We start from the raw sequence: 17,490 nt of genomic DNA, 5'->3' as shown, positions 1-17,490 counted from the left end.
CATTGAAGGCTGGTTTAAACGGGGCCGAGGTGACATGTTTGATCCCATTGCGGATCATGAATTCTTTAAATTCGGCACTGGTGAAACATGGACGTTGTCACTGACCAGTATGTCAGGCAGGCCGTGGGTGGCAAACATGGCCCTCAGGCTCTCAATGGTGGCGGTGGCGGTGCTTCCCGATATTATTTCACAAACTTAGTGGTGCCTCTCTGGGCGCGTTGCTCAACTGAGCACACACGCTGCATTGCCGTACACAGGACTCTAAGTCAGAGTCGATACCGGGCCACCACACGTGGGATCTGGCTATCGCTTTCATCATTACTATACCCAGGTGTGTGCTGTGGAGATCCGAGATGAACGTCTCCCTGCCCTTTTTGGGTAGAACTACGCAGTTACACCACAACAGGCAGTCTGCCTGAATGGACAGCTCATCCTTTCGTCGCTGGAACAGCTTGATTAGCTCTTGCATTTCAACGGGGATGCTGGCCCAGCTCCCATGCAGTACAGTTTTTTTTACTAGGGACAGCAGAGGATCTTGGCTGGTCCAAGTCCTAATCTGGCGGGCCGTGACAGGTGATTTATCATTTTCAAACGCTTCCATGGCCATCAAAAAGTCTGCGGGCTGCACCACCATCAACAAGTTTGCAGGCTGCGCCATTTCCACCCCCGTGGTGGGCAATGGTAGCCGACTGAGAGCATCCGAACAGTTCTCAGTGCCTGGCCTGTGGCGGATGGTATAGTTATACGCTGATAGCACGAGTACCCACCTTTGTATGTGGGCTGAGGCATTAGTATTTATCCCCTTGTTTTCAGCGAACAGGGATATGAGGGGCTTGTGATCGGTTTCCAGCTCAAATTTGAGGCCAAACAGGTACTGATGCATTTTCTTTACCACGAACACACACGCTAATACCTCTTTCTCAATCATGCTGTAGGCCCTCTCGGCCTTAGACAAGTTCCTGGAGGCATAGGCGACAGGTTGCAACTTCCCCGCAACGTTAGCTTGTTGTAATACACACCCGACTCCGTACGACGACGCATCACATGCTAGCACAAGTCTTTTACACGGGTTATACAATACAAGCAGCTTGTTGGAGTTTAAAAAGTTTCTGGCTTTTCATACCCAATAACACATGTAGGAGCTCTAAGATGGTGCTTAACCCCGGTAGGAAGTTACCAAAATAGTTGAGGAGTTCCAGAAACGACCGCAGCTCCATGACGTTCTGTGGCCTGGGCGCGTTCCTGATAGCCTCTGTCTTGGTGTCTGTGGGCCGAATGCTGTCCGCCGCGATCTTTCTCCCCAAAAACTCCACTTCTGTTGCCATGAAGATGCATTTCGACCTCTTCAGCCGCAGCCCTACGCGATCCAGTCGCTGGAGGACATCCTCCAGATTTTTTAGGTGCTCAACGGTGTCCCGACCCGTGACCAATATGCCGTCCTGAAAAACCACTGTGCGTGGTACCAACTTGAGTAGGCTCTCCATGTTTCTCTGGGAGATCGCTGCAGCCGACCGAATTCCAAACGGGCATCTATTGTAGATGAATAGTCCCTTGTGCGAGTTGATGCAGGTGAGGACCTTAGAAGACTCCTCCAACTCCTGCGTCATGTAGGCCGAAGATAGGTTGAGCTTGGTGAACGTCTTGCCTCCTGCCAGCATCGCAAATAGGTCATCTGCCTTAGGTAGCGGGCATTGGTCCTGTAGCGAGTAACGATTAATAGTTACTTTATAATCGCCGCAAATCCTGACCGTGCCATCACTTTTGAGTACTGGAACAATCGGGCTGGCCCACTTGCTGAATTCCACTGGGGAGATGATTCCTTCGCGTTGCAGCCAGTCCAGCTCAATTTTCACTCCCTTCCTCATCTTGTGAGGTACCGCTCGCGCCTTGTGGTGAATGGGTCGTGCCTCTGGGACCAAGTGGATCCGCACCTTTGCTCCGGAAAAGGTTCCAATGCCTGGCTGAAAAAGGGAAGGAAATTTGTTAAAAACCTGGGTACATGAGGCCTCATCGACATGTGATAGCGCTCGGATGTCATCCCAGTTCCAGCGGACTTTGCCCAGCCAGCTCCTTCCAAGCAGTGTGGAGCCATCGCCCGGGACAATCCAAAGTTGCAGTTTGCACCTGCACCGTGCCCTCGTAGGTGATCTTGACTATGGCGCTACCCAGGACAGTGATAAGCTCTTTGGTGTATGTTCTCAGTTGCGGGTAGATGGGGCTCAGGGCTGGTCTGAGTGCCTTGTTGCACCACAGTTTCTCAAGCATCTTTTTACTCATGATGGATTGGCTAGCGCCAGTCTCCAGTTCCATAGCTACCGGTAAGCCATTCAATTTTACGTTTAGCATTATAGGTGGAGATTTCGTCGAAAATGTGTGCACCCCATGTACTTCAGCATCTGCCTCCTATCTCTGAGGCTCGAAATTGCTTTGATCCACCATGGACCGATCTTCCTCTGCCACATGGTGGTTAGCAGGTTTTGCAGAGCTTGCAGCTCGTTTGCAAGCTCGTTGGAGGTGCCCCATTGTTCCACAGTTCTTGCAAACATACCCTTTGAAGCGGCATGAATAGGCTGAACGGAAGCCTCCACGCCAACAAGGTGTGAATTGCCTTGCTTTTATCCTTTGTTGCGGACTCTGAGTCATCTGGGTTATCTGAGGCCTGCTGGCAGTTGCAGCCTCATGGTTTCTGCCCTGTACATTTCTGCTTGCAAACACAGTTCCAGTTAATTTATGAACATTGCTAGCACTTTGTGTGCTGAGAGATTTGTTTGGTGTTATCACTGGTGGACATAAACGCCTGTGCTATTGCAATGGCCTTGCTGAGGGTTGGTGTCTCTACAGTCAAAAATTTTCATAGGATGGTCTTGTGGCCAATGCCCAGTACAAAAAAGTCTCTGATCATTTTCTCCAGGTAGCCATCAAACTCACATTGTCCTGCAAGTCGCCTTAGCTCGGCGATGTAGCTCGCCACTTCCTGACCTTCAGATCGCTGGCATGTGTAGAACCAATACCTCGCCATCAGCACGCTCTCCCTCATGTTAAGATGCTCTCGAACCTGTGTACACAGCTCCTCATACGACTTATCTGTGGGTTTCACCGGAGCCAGAAGATTCTTCATGAGGCTGTAGGTCGTGAGGAGGCCCCGCAGACCGTGAGGAGGACCGCTCTCCTTTTTGCAGCGCTTCCTTCTCCGTCCAGCTCATTGGCTACAAAGTACTGGTCTAGCCGTTCGACATAGGCTTCTCAGTCATCACCCTCCGAGAACTTCTCCAGGATGCCCACAGTTTGCTGCATCTTTGCGTTGGATTCATATACTCGTCACCAGTTATTGAGTTCCTAACACAGCTGAGACTGCACACAGGGATGTTAAAGTAACAGTGACCTCAGTCTTTATTAAGACACTCCAGAGTGAGGAACAGGCCTTAGGGGCCTGCTGATATACAGTGCTCCCAAGGGATGCTGGGATCCCTTGGGACTTCAGGGGATGCGCTCCTTGGTGGCGGAACATGGGAGCGCATGCTTTACAGATACACAACAATTCCCATATGTATTTTGAAAGCTGAACCAGATTTTTCGTGTTGACTTTTAACCAAAACGTTGTGTCTCGTGGCATAAACTAGGTCCATTGGCAGTAAATTAATTTATTATCAAATAAGAGGAAAAGGGTAATTAAGGTGTCAGCCTTGGTTCAATTGGCAGCACTCTCGACCTCTGAGTCAGAAGGTTCAAGCCCCACTCCAGAGACTTGAGCACATAATCTGGGCTGACACTTTCAGTGCAGTGCTGAGGGAGTGCTGCACTGTCAGAGGTGCTGCCTTTCAGATGCAACATTAAACTGAGACCCCATCTTCCCTTTCAGATGGATGTAAGAGATTCCATGGCACTATTTCGAAGAAGAGCAGGGGAGTTATCCCTGGTGTCCTGGCCAACATTTATACCTCAATCAACATCTAACAGAGCAAAATACTGCGGATGCTGGAATCTGAAATAAAAACAGAAAATGCTGGAAATCTCAAAGGGTCAGGCAGCATCTGTGGAGTGAAAAACAGAGTTAACGTTTCAGGTCGATGACCCTTCGTCAGAATTGGCAAATGTTCGAAAAGAACAGATTCTTAAGGAGCACTGAAAGGGGGAGGGGAAGAAAGAACAAAAGGGAAGGTCTGTGGTAGAGTGGAAGACAGGAGAAATTAGAGAGACAAAGGGATGATGGGCCGACTTGAAATGGTAATGGCAGAAGTTAGAAAAAGGTTAGTCTCGATAGGGTGTGAATGGCGGGATAATTACCAGCTGCCATTGGAGACAGAGAGCATAAGATCGGGTGGAGGAGGGAAGTGAGCCAACTATGGGCAGAGGTTATGATCTGAAATTGTTGAAACATAGAAACATGGAAAATAGGTGCAGGAGTAGGCCATTCAGCCCTTCGAGCCTGCACCACCATTCAATATGATCATGGCTGATCATGCAACTTTAGTACCCCATTTCTGCTTTCTCTCCATACCCTTTGATCCCCTTAGCCATAAGGGCCACATTTAACTCCCTTTTGAATATATCTAACGAACTGGCCTCAACAACTTTCTGTGGTAGAGAATTACACAGGTTCACAATTCTCTGAGTGAAGAAGTTTCTCCTCATCTCTGTCGTAAATGGCTTACTCCTTGTTCTCGATGTTGAGTCTAGAAGGCTGTAAAGTGCCTAAACGAAAGATGAGGTGCTGTTCCTCGAGCTTGCACTGAGCTTCAATGTAGGAGGCCAAGGATGGAGAGGTCAGAGTGGGAGTGAAACGGGGAAAGATTGTTTGGTCATTATCAAGTTACTGTTTGTGGGAGCTTGCTGTGTGCAAATTGGCTGCCGCATTTCCTACATTACAACAGTGACCACACTCCAAAAGTACTTCATTGGATATAAAGTGCTTTGGAATGTCCTCGGGTCGTGAAAGATGCTATATAAATGTAATTCTTTCGGTCTCCCTGACTCAGCAAACGGGACCTTCCTTCCTGTGCCTAATTCTGCCTGTAAGCTGAATTCTAGGGAGTGTGCCAGCATGGATTGGAATGACTTGCCTACCTATTTATTAATATAAATGCAATTATTAAAATGGTCCCTTTTTTTAACCTATTTTGCAAATTAAAAACCAATCTTTCTGGATTGCAGCTGCCAAAATAATACGTTTAATGTTCGTGAGTCATCTCTGAATAACATGAGCACGTAGTGCAGGAAAAGCTCTGCGCACATAACTATAAACTACATTTTCTGGAGCCAAGACAATCCATAATGGAAATATGGGACAGACCCTTCAATTGATGCCAAACATGAACAGAGCTGAATGAAAATAATTGTGTGATTTATTATATTATTATTGACCTCACGTTAATTGCAGTTTAAAATCACTGTAGATAACTACATATATTTATTTTGTCATTATTTTTTACATCTCTCAGATCCACTTACTTTACCCCAGTTTAAAGGACAAATAGGTAACCTGTTCCCAGCCCTCTGCTATAGCTTCCACTGAACAAACTGTGAGGAAGGATATTCGAATTATCAGTGCCACATGCTCTTAGCTTTTTTTTCTTTATGTGGAACTGCCTGTGTTCTGTTTGATGCCGTTTACTGTTGGCATGGCAGTAGGATTTAAACTCATGCCCTCTGGTGTCTCAGCAATGCTGGAAGCCAGGAAAGCAATGGTCTTCCTGATGCCTGGCATTGCGAATGGCAAGAAGCATGGTGGATGACACCTACGAACAATGACGGACAGGTAAAGACCATCTGGTTCATCAAGACTGTCCCATACAATTGTGACACCTTGTACACTCCACCCCACCCGAAACCATGTGATCTCCTGGGAGAGGCAAAAAAACAGATTAAAAAACCAGGCCAATTTGGGGCAAAAAAATCTGGGAAATTCCACTCCGATCCATCTAGGCGATCGAAACTAGTCCAGGAGATCACTCTGGCCATTAAATTCCCTGCAGTACCTACCATCTGTAAGAAGTGATCTCTGCCGCAGCCAGAAACAAATCCATCTTCCTGTCATTTAAAAAAAAAATTTGTTCATGGGATGTGGGCGTCGCTGGCTAGGCCAGCATTTATTGCCCATCCCTTATTGCCCCTTGAGAAGGTGGTAGTGAGCCGCTTTCCTCAGCATTGCAGTCTGTGTGATGAAGGTACTCCCACAGTGCTGTTGGGGAGGAAGTTCCAGGATTTTGACCCAACGACGATTAAGGAACGGCGATATATTTCCAAGTCAGGAGGTGTGTGACTTGTAAAGGAACTTGGAGTTTATGGTGGTCCCATGCACCTGCTGCCCTTGTCCTTCTAGGTGGTAGATCTAGGTGGTCGTGGGTTTGGGAGGTGCTGTCGAAGGAGCCTTGGCAAGTTGCTGCAGTACACCTTGTATTTGGTGCACACTGCAGCCATGGTATGTAGGTGGATGGGGTGCCAATCATGCGGGCTGTCAGTCGAGGAGGCGGGAGCTCGGAGCAGCGCGAGTCTGGGGTCGGCGAGAGGCCTATAAAGGCCAGCGGGAGTCGAGCAGTTCGAGCAGTCAGTCGAGGAGGCGGGAGCTTGGAGCAGCGCGAGTCCGGGGTCGGCGAGAGGCCTATAAAGGCCAGCGGGAGTCGAGCAGTTCGAGCAGTCAGTCGAGGAGGCGGGAGCTCGGAGCAGCTCGAGTCCGGGGTCGGCGAGAGGCCTATAAAGGCCAGCGGGAGTCGAGCAGTTCGAGCAGTCAGTCGAGGAGGCGGGAGCTCGGAGCAGCGCGAGTCCGGGGTCGGCGAGAGGCGTACCGGTGCAGCTACAGGGAGAAGGCAAAGATACAAAGGTGACGTCACAGCCTAGTGGGTAAGTGATTGGCTGGTGATTGGTGAGTAGTTTTTCTTTTTCTTCTTATATTGGTCAGTAACTTTTAACATTGTTATTACCGGTTTAAGTGTATCTAAGGGTTAAGACATGGCAGGAGAGCTCGGTCGGGTGTTATGCTCCTCCTGTACCATGTGGGAACTCAGGGACACTTCCGGTGTCCCTGACGACTACGTGTGCGGGAAGTGTATCCGCCTCCAGCTCCTGACAGACCGCGTTGCGGAATTGGAGCTGAGGGTGGATTTACTCTGGAGCATCCACGATGCTGAGAATGACGTGAGTATCACGTGTAGTGAGTTGGTCTTACCGCAGGTGAAGGGTCCACAGCCAGATAGGGAATGGAAGACCAGCAGGAAGAGTAGTGCAAGGAAGGTAGTGCAGGGGCCCCCTGCGGTCACCCCCCTGCAAAACAGATACACCGCTTTGGGTTCTGTTGAGGGGAATGACTCATCAGGGGAGGGCAGCAGCAGCCAAGTTCATGGCACCGTGGCTGGCTCTGCTGCACAGGAGGGCAAGAAAAAGAGTGGGAAAGCTATAGTGATAGGGGATTCTATTGTGAGGGGAATAGATAGGCGTTTCTGCGGCCGCAACTGAGACTCCAGGATGGTATGTTGCCTCCCTGGTGCAAGGGTCAAGGATGTCTCGGAGCGGGTGCAGGACATTCTGAAATGGGAGGGAGAACAGCCAGTTGTCGTGATGCACGTTGGTACCAACGACATAGGTAAAAAAAGGGATGAGGTCCTACGAAACGAATTTAAGGAGCTAGGAGCTAAATTAAAAAGTAGGACCTCAAAAGTAGTAATCTCGGGATTGCTACCAGTGCCACGTGATAGTCAGAGTAGGAATCGCAGGATAGCGCAGATGAATACGTGGCTTGAGCAGTGGTGCAGCAGGGAGGGATTCAAATTCCTGGGGCATTGGGACCGGTTCTGGGGGAGGTAGGACCAGTACAAACCGGACGGTCTGCACCTGGGCAGGACCGGAACCAATGTCCTAGGGGGAGTGTTTGCTAGTGCTGTTGGGGAGGATTTAAACTAATATGGCAGGGGGATGGGAACCAATGCAGGGAGACAGAGGGAAACAAAAAGGAGACAAAAGCAAAAGACAGAAAGGAGATGAGGAAAAGTGGAGGGCAGAGAAACCCAAGGCAAAGAACAAAAAGGGCCACTGTACAGCAAAATTCTAAAAGGACAAAGGGTGTTAATAAAACAAGCCTGAAGGCTTTGTGTCTTAATGCAAGGAGTATCCGCAATAAGGTGGATGAATTAATTGTGCAAATAGATGTTAACAAATATGATGTGATTGGGATTACGGAGACGTGGCTCCAGGATGATCAGGGCTGGGAACTCAACATTCAGGAGTATTCAACATTCAGGAAGGATAGAATAAAAGGAAAAGGAGGTGGGGTAGCATTGCTGGTTAAAGAGGAGATTAATGCAATAGTTAGGAAAGACATTAGCTTGGATGATGTGGAATCTATATGGGTAGAGCTGCAGAACACCAAAGGGCAAAAAACGTTAGTAGGAGTTGTGTACAGACCTCCAAACAGTAATAGGGATGTTGGGGAGGGCATCAAACAGGAAATTAGGGGTGCATGCAATAAAGGTGTAGCTGTTATAATGGGTGACTTTAATATGCACATAGATTGGGCTAGCCAAACTGGAAGCAATACGGTGGAGGAGGATTTCCTGGAGTGCATAAGGGATGGTTTTCTAGACCAATATGTTGAGGAACCAACTAGGGGGGAGGCCATCTTAGACTGGGTGTTGTGTAATGAGAGAGGATTAATTAGCAATCTCGTTGTGCGAGGCCCCTTGGGGAAGAGTGACCATAATATGGTGGAATTCTGCATTAGGATGGAGAATGAAACAGTAATTTCAGAGACCATGGTCCAGAACTTAAAGAAGGGTAACTTTGAAGGTATGAGGCGTGAATTGGCTAGGATAGATTGGCGAATGATACTTAGGGGGTTGACTGTGGATGGGCAATGGCAGACATTTAGAGACCGCATGGATGAATTACAACAATTGTACATTCCTGTCTGGCGTAAAAATAAAAAAGGGAAGGTGGCTCAACCGTGGCTATCTGGGGAAATCAGGGATAGTATTAAAGCCAAGGAAGTGGCATACAAATTGGCCAGAAATAGCAGCGAACCTGGGGACTGGGAGAAATTTAGAACTCAGCAGAGGAGGACAAAGGGTTTGATTAGGGCAGGGAAAATGGAGTACAAGAAGAAGCTTGCAGGGAACATTAAGGCGGATTGCAAAAGTTTCTATAGGTATGTAAAGAGAAAAAGGTTGGTGAAGACAAACGTAGGTCCCCTGCAGTCAGAATCAGGGGAAGTCATAACGGGGAACAAAGAAATGGCAGACCAATTGAACAAGTACTTTGGTTCGGTATTCACTAAGGAGGATACAAACAACCTTCCGGATATAAAAGGGGTCAGAGGGTCTAGTAAGGAGGGGGAACTGAGGAAAATCTTTATTAGTCGGGAAATTGTGTTGGGGAAATTGATGGGATTGAAGGCCGATAAATCCCCAGGGCCTGATGGACTGCATCCTAGAGTACTTAAGGAGGTGGCCTTGGAAATAGCGGATGCATTGACAGTCATTTTCCAACATTCCATTGACTCTGGATCAGTTCCTATGGAGTGGAGGGTAGCCAATGTAACCCCACTTTTTAAAAAAGGAGGGAGAGAGAAAACAGAGAAAACAGCCTGACCTCAGTAGTGGATAAAATGATGGAATCAATTATTAAGGATGTCATAGCAGTGCATCTGGAAAATGGTGACATGATAGGTCCAAGTCAGCATGGATTTGTGAAAGGGAAATCATGCTTGACAAACCTTCTGGAATTTTTTGAGGATGTTTCCAGTAAAGTGGACAAAGGAGAACTAGTTGATGTGGTATATTTGGACTTTCAGAAGGCTTTCGACAAGGTCCCACACAAGAGATTAATGTGCAAAGTTAAAGCACATGGGATTGGGGGTAGTGTGCTGACGTGGATTGAGAACTGGTTGTCAGACAGGAAGCAAAGAGTAGGAGTAAATGGGTACTTTTCAGAATGGCAGGCAGTGACTAGTGGAGTGCCGCAAGGTTCTGTGCTGGGGCCCCAGCTGTTTACATTGTACATTAATGATTTAGACGAGGGGATTAAATGCAGTATCTCCAAATTTGCGGATGATACTAAGTTGGGTGGCAGTGTGAGCTGCGAGGAGGATGCTATTAGGCTGCAGAGTGACTTGGATAGGTTAGGTGAGTGGGCAAATGCATGGCAGATGAAGTATAATGTGGATAAATGTGAGGTTATCCACTTTGGTGGTAAAAACAGAGTGACAGACTATTATCTGAATGGTGACAGATTAGGAAAAGGGAAGGTGCAACGAGACCTGGGTGTCATGGTACATCAGTCATTGAAGGTTAGCATGCAGGTACAGCAGGCGGTTAAGAAAGCAAATGGCATGTTGGCCTTCATAGCGAGGGGATTTGAATACAGGGGCAGGGAGGTGTTGCTACAGTTGTACAGGGCCTTGGTGAGGCCACACCTGGAGTATTGTGTACAGTTTTGGTCTCCTAACTTGAGGAAGGACATTCTTGCTATTGAGGGAGTGCAGCGAAGGTTCACCAGACTGTTTCCCGGGAAGGCGGGACTGACCTATCAAGAAAGATTGGATCAACTGGGCTTGTATTCACTGGAGTTCAGAAGAATGAGAGGGGACCTCATAGAAACGTTTAAAATTCTGACGGGTTTAGACAGGTTAGATGCAGAAAGAATGTTCCCAATTTTGGGGAAGTCCAGAACCAGGGGTCACAGTCTGAGGATAAGGGGTAAGCCATTTAGGACCGAGATGAGGAGAAACTTCTTCACCCAGAGAGTGGTGAACCTGTGGAATTCTCTACCACAGAAAGTAGTTGAGGCCAATTCACTAAATATATTCAAAAGGGAGTTAGATGAAGTCCTTACTACTCGGGGGATCAAGGGTTATGGCGAGAAAGCAGGAAGGGGGTACTGAAGTTTCATGTTCAGCCATGAACTCATTGAATGGCAGTGCAGGCTAGAAGGGCTGAATGGCCTGCTCCTGCACCTATTTTCTATGTTTCTATGTTTCTATGTCCTGGATGGTGTTGAGCTTCTTGAGTGTTGTTGGAGCTGCATTCATTCAGGCAAGTGGAGAGTATTCCATCACACTCCTGACTTGAGCCTAGTAGATGGTGGAAAGGTTTTGGGGAGTCAGGAGGTGAGACACTTGCTGCAGAATACCCAGCATCTGACCTGCTCTTGTAGCCACAGTATTAATGTGACTGGTGCAGTTAAGTTTCTGGTCAATGAATACTCCTAGAATGTTGCTGGTAGGGGCTTCAACGATGGTAATGCCATTAAATATCGTAACGATGTTTGACTCTCTCATGTTGTTGATAGTTATTGCCTGGCACTTGTGTTACTTCCCACTTATCAGCACAAGCTATAGGGAGGGAGGAACTTAATACAATCATGATCACTAATGAAGTAGTACTCGCTAAAATAATGGGACTAAAGGCGGACAAGTCCCTGGACCTGATGGCTTACATCATAGGGTCTTAAAAGAAGTGGCTGCAGAGATAGTGGATGCATTGGTTGTAATCTGCCAAAATTCCCTGGATTCTAGGACAGTCCCAGCGGATTGGAAAACCGCAAATGTAACGTCCCTATTTAGAAAAGGAGGTAGAAAAAAGCAGGAAACTATAGACCAGTTAGCCTAACATCTGTTGTTGGGAAAATTCTGGAGTCCATTATTTAGGAAGCAGTAGTGGGACATTTGGAAAAGCATAATTCAATCAAACAGAGTCAGCACGGTTTTATGAAAGGGAAATCATGTTTGACAAATGTGCTCGAGTTCTTTGAGGATGTAACGAGCAAGGTGGACAAGGGGAACCAGTGGATGTGGTGTATTTGGATTTCCAGAAGGCATTCGATAAGGTGCCACATAAAAGGTTGCTGCACAAGATAAAAGTTCACGGGGTTGGGGTAATATATTAGCATGAATAGAGGATTGGCTAACTAACACAAAACAGAAAGTCAGGATAAATGGGTCATTTTTCGGTTGGCAAACAATGACTAGTGGGGTGCCGCAGGGATTGGTGCTGGGCCCTCAACTATTTACAATCTAAATTAATGACTTGGATGAAGGGACCGAGTGTAATGTAGCCAAGTTTACTGATGATACAAAGATGGGTGGGAAAGCAAATTGTGAGGAGGATACAAAAAATCTGCAAAGCGATATAGACAGGCTAAGTGAGTGGGCAAAAATTTGGCAGATGGAGTATAATGTGGGAAAATGTGAGGTTATCCACTTTGCCAGAACAAATAGAAAAGCAAATTGTAATTTAATAGAGAAAAATTGCAAAGTGCTGCAGTACAGAGGGACCTTAGGATCCTTTTGCATGAAACACAAGAAGTTAGTATTATATTTGTACTGTACCTATGAATGACTCCATGAGGCAATGTGTTGTACTCAAACTGTAGTGACCTTGATCCTTTATTCCTAATTCCAGAGTGAGGCAGCCGCATGGTGGCTCCCCTTTTTATACAGCCCCTGCCACCAGGGCAGGACAGGAAACCCCGGTCTCCACCAGTTGCACCCTCTAGTGGTGCCAGCATAGTATATACTCAGTGTAAATCTTATTGATAGTACATCAGGTAAACAAGTCTCAATCTTATGCAACTATACAGTGACTACACAGAGAGTATATCTATAGTCTGCATATATAACTTCACTCTCCCCTAAGTCCTTTGTGCCAATTACCTTTGCACTATGTGCTCTGGCTTAGCTCTCCCCAGACTTAAGTGCCAATAGCCCTTGCATCTTGGCTGTGCTTTGGCTTGGCTCTCTCCCTGTTAACCCCCAAGTCCTTTTGCCACAACGTTGGGTAGTGGTTACCAGTTTGGATGGTTCGATGATGCAGTGGAGGTTCCAGAGTGTTCTGGGTATGATCCATGTGTGTGTCCATGGCTACATACATCCATTTCCGCCCCCCACAATGAGATCATGCAGCTGGCCCGTTAAATAAACATACAAGATCAGACACAGTGCAAGTACAAAGAAAGGAAGAAAAACAATTTTTTTTTTACAGTTTGTATCGTGACACCTTGGTTCAGTGATTTACATTCGTTACGTTTTATGGTCGAGTGCCAGGAATGGGTAGATTGCATAATTAGTTCAGTCATGGTCAGTACTGAGGTAGCAGTACAGGTATGCGAGGATGTTAGTTCCAGAGCAACCGGACGGGGTCCTAGTCGTCTGATGGCAGCGCGGGGCCCCCTGCTAGCGGAATGGGCTTGGTTCGCTCACCTTGCCAGGACTCAGGGTCTTTGCCATTGCCTAGTGGTGGGCAGAGCTACCGATGTGTGTGGCCTCTCTGTCCTCCTTTGATGGCTGCAGAGTCTTCTGCCTGCTCTCTAACGGTGTTGGGAACCTGGCTGTTCCAGGTCCTGTTTGGGGAATTCGTTGGTTCTGACCTTTCACTCCTGGACATGGCCGAGGTAACGACTGGGTCTGGGGGCTGCGCAGACAACGGCGGCAGTTTTCGTTTCCAGGTCCATGGCGAATAGTGCCATCGGGTGCCTGCAGCGTGGGATAGACCTGGGGCAGGGCACCTTTACCCTCCTGAATTCGCTCGCTTGCTACTTTTGGGGACACTCTATTCCCGACATCTCGCAACATTTTGTTCTTTACATTCTTAATTGGTTTGTTACATTGATTGCCATGCATACAATGTCTCTTTAAGTTCAGTTGGGTATAGGTTTCCTTTAAGAGAACCCTGCCACGCCATGCTGCACCTTGCTGCAGCAGGGACGCCATCTTGCCTCTGTCCTTGAGGTGGACTGCCCTGATCCTTCTCTCCTGCGATTCTGCCACAAAAGCTGGAAGAGTGCCTGTGAATTCGCTCTTCCTCCCCAGGAGTCCTGCCACTAGAGCCGGGAAGGTACTTTTAGGCCGTTCTGATCGGATCATTGCCACGCAGTCATGATGGACGGTCTGTGCCTCAGGTGCTGCCCTGGTCTGTTCTCTGGTGCCTGGCCCAAGCGAAGGTGAGGTTTTGCTCTGCCTCTGAGCATGGAGGACATCGATTGCTGGAGTGAAGAGGTCTTCCCATTGCCACTGGATCTTCCCCATCCACCTTCTTCCGAGTAGCGTTGGACCATCACCTGCAACAATCCACAGCGGTACTTTGTGCACCACGCCATCATGGATTACACTTGCATCTGCACTACCAAGTACTGGAACCAGCTCGGGTCGTTTTTCATTCTATAGCCTCTCGAAGGCATCCTGGCTCATCACTGACTGGCTCGCTACCGTGTCCACTTCCATGAAGACTGGAATGCCGTTTATCTTGAATTTCATCTTCACTGGAGGACAATCGGTGGTGCAGGTAATACACTTCTTTTTGGGGCTGAGCTGCCTCTGGCCAAAACATGGATTCAAAGTCATCTACTGACTCCTCTGCTAGACGGTGAGTCGTATTTCTTTTACACATATGCTGGAGGTGGCCCTTCATGTTACAGGCTTTGCGTACGTACTCAGCAAATTAACACTGGTGAGCCCTATGGTTTCCTCTGCAATGCCAGCATGGTGCTACTCGATTAGCACTCCTCGGCGGACTCTGAGTTCTGGAACCCTGAGCTCTATGCTCTCTGCCCTGGGCAGAGCCATGTTCTACAGTCTTGCCTGTGAAAGGCATAGTACTTGCCAGGTTTGAGTCCACAGGATGAATAATTTGCTTGCTGCTGCAGGTCGAGGTCATGAATGCGTGACTGATGCTGATAGCTTTCTGTAGGTTGACTGTGGTGTCGGCAGATAATAGCTTATGAAGGAGGCCCTCGTGGCCAATTCCTATAACGAAGATGTCTCGTAATGCTTCGTTGAGTGTGTGCCAAAATCACACGGTGCCGCAAGTCTCCTGAGGTCGGCAGCATATTTTACAATCTCCTGGCACTCAGGTCTGCGATGAGTGTAGAAACTATGCCTAGCCATGAGGATGCTCTCTTTTGGTTTAAGTTGGTCGCGAATTAATTCAGTCAGCTCATCGTATCTCTTATCCTTGGTCTTCGTGGGTGCTAGTAAGTCCCTGACGAGGTGATCGACCTCGGGCCCACAACTGGTCAGCAGTATAGCCTTGCGCTTCTCCGCCAATGTGTCTGTCTCCCCTGCCAGGTCATTTGCCACGAAATATAGTTCAAGCCTTTCCGTGAAGGCATCCCAATCATCATCCTCTGCGAAGTCTTTTAGTGTGCCAAAGGTAGCCATAATATCATGTGAACGTCCTTATTTTCGTCGCCAGTTATTATGTTTGTACTGTACCTATGAATGATTCTACGAGGCAATGTGCTGTACTCAAACTGTCATGACCTTGGTCCTTTATTCCTAACTCCAGAGCGAGGCAGCTGCATGGTGGCTCCCCTTTTATATAGCCCCTGCCACCAGGGCAGGACAGGAATCCCAGTCTCTACCAGTTGCACCCTCTAGTGGTGCCAGCATGTATATACACAGTGTAAACCTTATTGACAGTACATCAGATAAACAAATCTCCATCTTATGCAACCATACAGTGACTACACAGAGAGTATATCTATAGTCTGCATATATAACAGTTAGTATGCAGGTACAGCAGTTATCATGGGTGACTTTAATCTGGTAGCAATACGGTGGAGGAGGATTTCCTGGAGTGTATAAGGGATGGTTTTCTAGACCAACACATCGAGGAACTAACTAGAGAGCTGGCCATCCTAGACTAGGTGTTGTGTAACGAGAGAGGATTAATTAGCAATCTTGTTGTGTGAGGCCCCTTGGGGAAGAGTGACCATAATATGGTAGAATTCTTCATTAAGGTGGAGAGTGACACAGTTAAATCAGAGACTAGAGTCCTGAACTTAAGAAAAGGTAACTTCGATGGTATGAGACATGAATTGGCTAGGATAGACTGGTGAATAATACTTAAAGGGTTGGCGGTGGATAGGCAATGGCAGATATTTAAAGATCACATGGATGAACTTCAACAATTGTATATCCCTGTCTTGCATAAAAATAAAACGGGGAAGGTGGCTCAACTGTGGCTAACAAGGGAAATTAGGGATAGTGTTAAATCCAAGGAAGAGGCATATAAGTTGTCCAGAAAAAGCAGCAAACCTGAGGACTGGGAGAAATTTAGAATTCAACAGAGGAGGACAAAGGGTTTAATTATGAGGGGGAAAATAGAGTATAAGAGTAAGCTTGCAAGGAATATAAAAACTGACCGCAAAAGCTTCTATAGATATGTGAAGAGAAAAATATTCATGAAGACAAATGTAGGTTCCTTGCAGTCAGAATCAGGTGAATTTATAATGGGGAACCAAGAAATGGCAGACCAATTGAACAAATACTTTGGTTCTGTCTTCACAAAGGAAGACACAAATAACCTTCCGGAAATACTAAGGGACCGAGGGTCTAGCGAGAAGGAGGAACTGAAGGAAATCCTTATTAGGCAGGAAATTGTGTTAGGGAAATTGATGGGATTGAAAGCCCATAAAATCCCAGGGCCTGATAGTCTGCATCCCAGAGTACTTAAGAAAGTGGCCCTAGAAATAGTGGATGCATAGGTGGTCATTTTCCAACATTCTATCGACTCTGGATCAATTCTTATGGATTGGAGGGTAGCTAATCTAACCCCACTTTTTAAAAAAGGAGGGAGAGAGAAAATAAATGTTGAAATCAATTATTAAAGATGTAATAGCAGCACATTTGGAAAGCAGTGACAGGATCCAAGTCAGCATGGATTTATGAAAGGGAAATCATGCTTGACAAATCTTCTAGAATTTTTTGAGGATGTAACTAGTAGAGTGGACAAGGGAGAACCAGTGGATGTGGTGTATTTAGACTTTCAAAAGGTTTTTGACAAGGTCCCGCACAAGAGATTAGTGTGCAAAATTAAAGCACATGGTATTGGGGGTAATGTATTGACGTGGATAGAGAACTGGTTGGCAGATAGGAAGCAAAGAGTAGGAATGAATGGGTCCTTTTCAGAACGGCAGGCAGTGACTAGTGGTGTACCGCAAAGTTCAGTGCTGGGACCCCAGCTATTTAAATATACATTAATGATTTAGACGAAGGAATTGAATGTAATATCTCCAAGTTTGCAGATGACACTAAGCTGGGTGGCAGTGTGAGCTGTGAGGAGAATGCTAAGAGGCGGCAGAGTGACTTGGACAGGTTAGGTGAGTGGGCAAATGCATGGCAGAAGCGGTATAATGTAGATAAATGTGAGGTTATCCACTTTGGTGGCAAAAACAGGAAGGCAGATTATTATCTGAATGGTGACAGATTGGGAAAAGGGGAGGTACAACAAGACCTGGGTGTCATGGTACATCAGTCATTGAAAGTTGGCATGCAGGTACAGCAGGTGGTGAAGAAGACAAATGGCATGTTGGCCTTCATAGCAAAAGGATTTGAATATAGGAGCAGGGAGGTCTTACTGCAGTTTTACAGGGCCTTGGTGAGGCCACACTTTGAATATTGTGTACAGTTTTGGTCTAATCTGAAGAAGGACATTCTTGCTATTGAGGGAGTGTAGCGAAGGTTCACCAGACTGATTCCCAGGATGGCAGGACTGACATATGAAGAAA

This window comes from Pristiophorus japonicus, chromosome 13, assembly GCF_044704955.1.
Source record: "Pristiophorus japonicus isolate sPriJap1 chromosome 13, sPriJap1.hap1, whole genome shotgun sequence".
NCBI classification, from domain to species: domain Eukaryota; kingdom Metazoa; phylum Chordata; class Chondrichthyes; family Pristiophoridae; genus Pristiophorus; species Pristiophorus japonicus.
Note: the sequence above shows the minus strand (reverse complement) of the source record.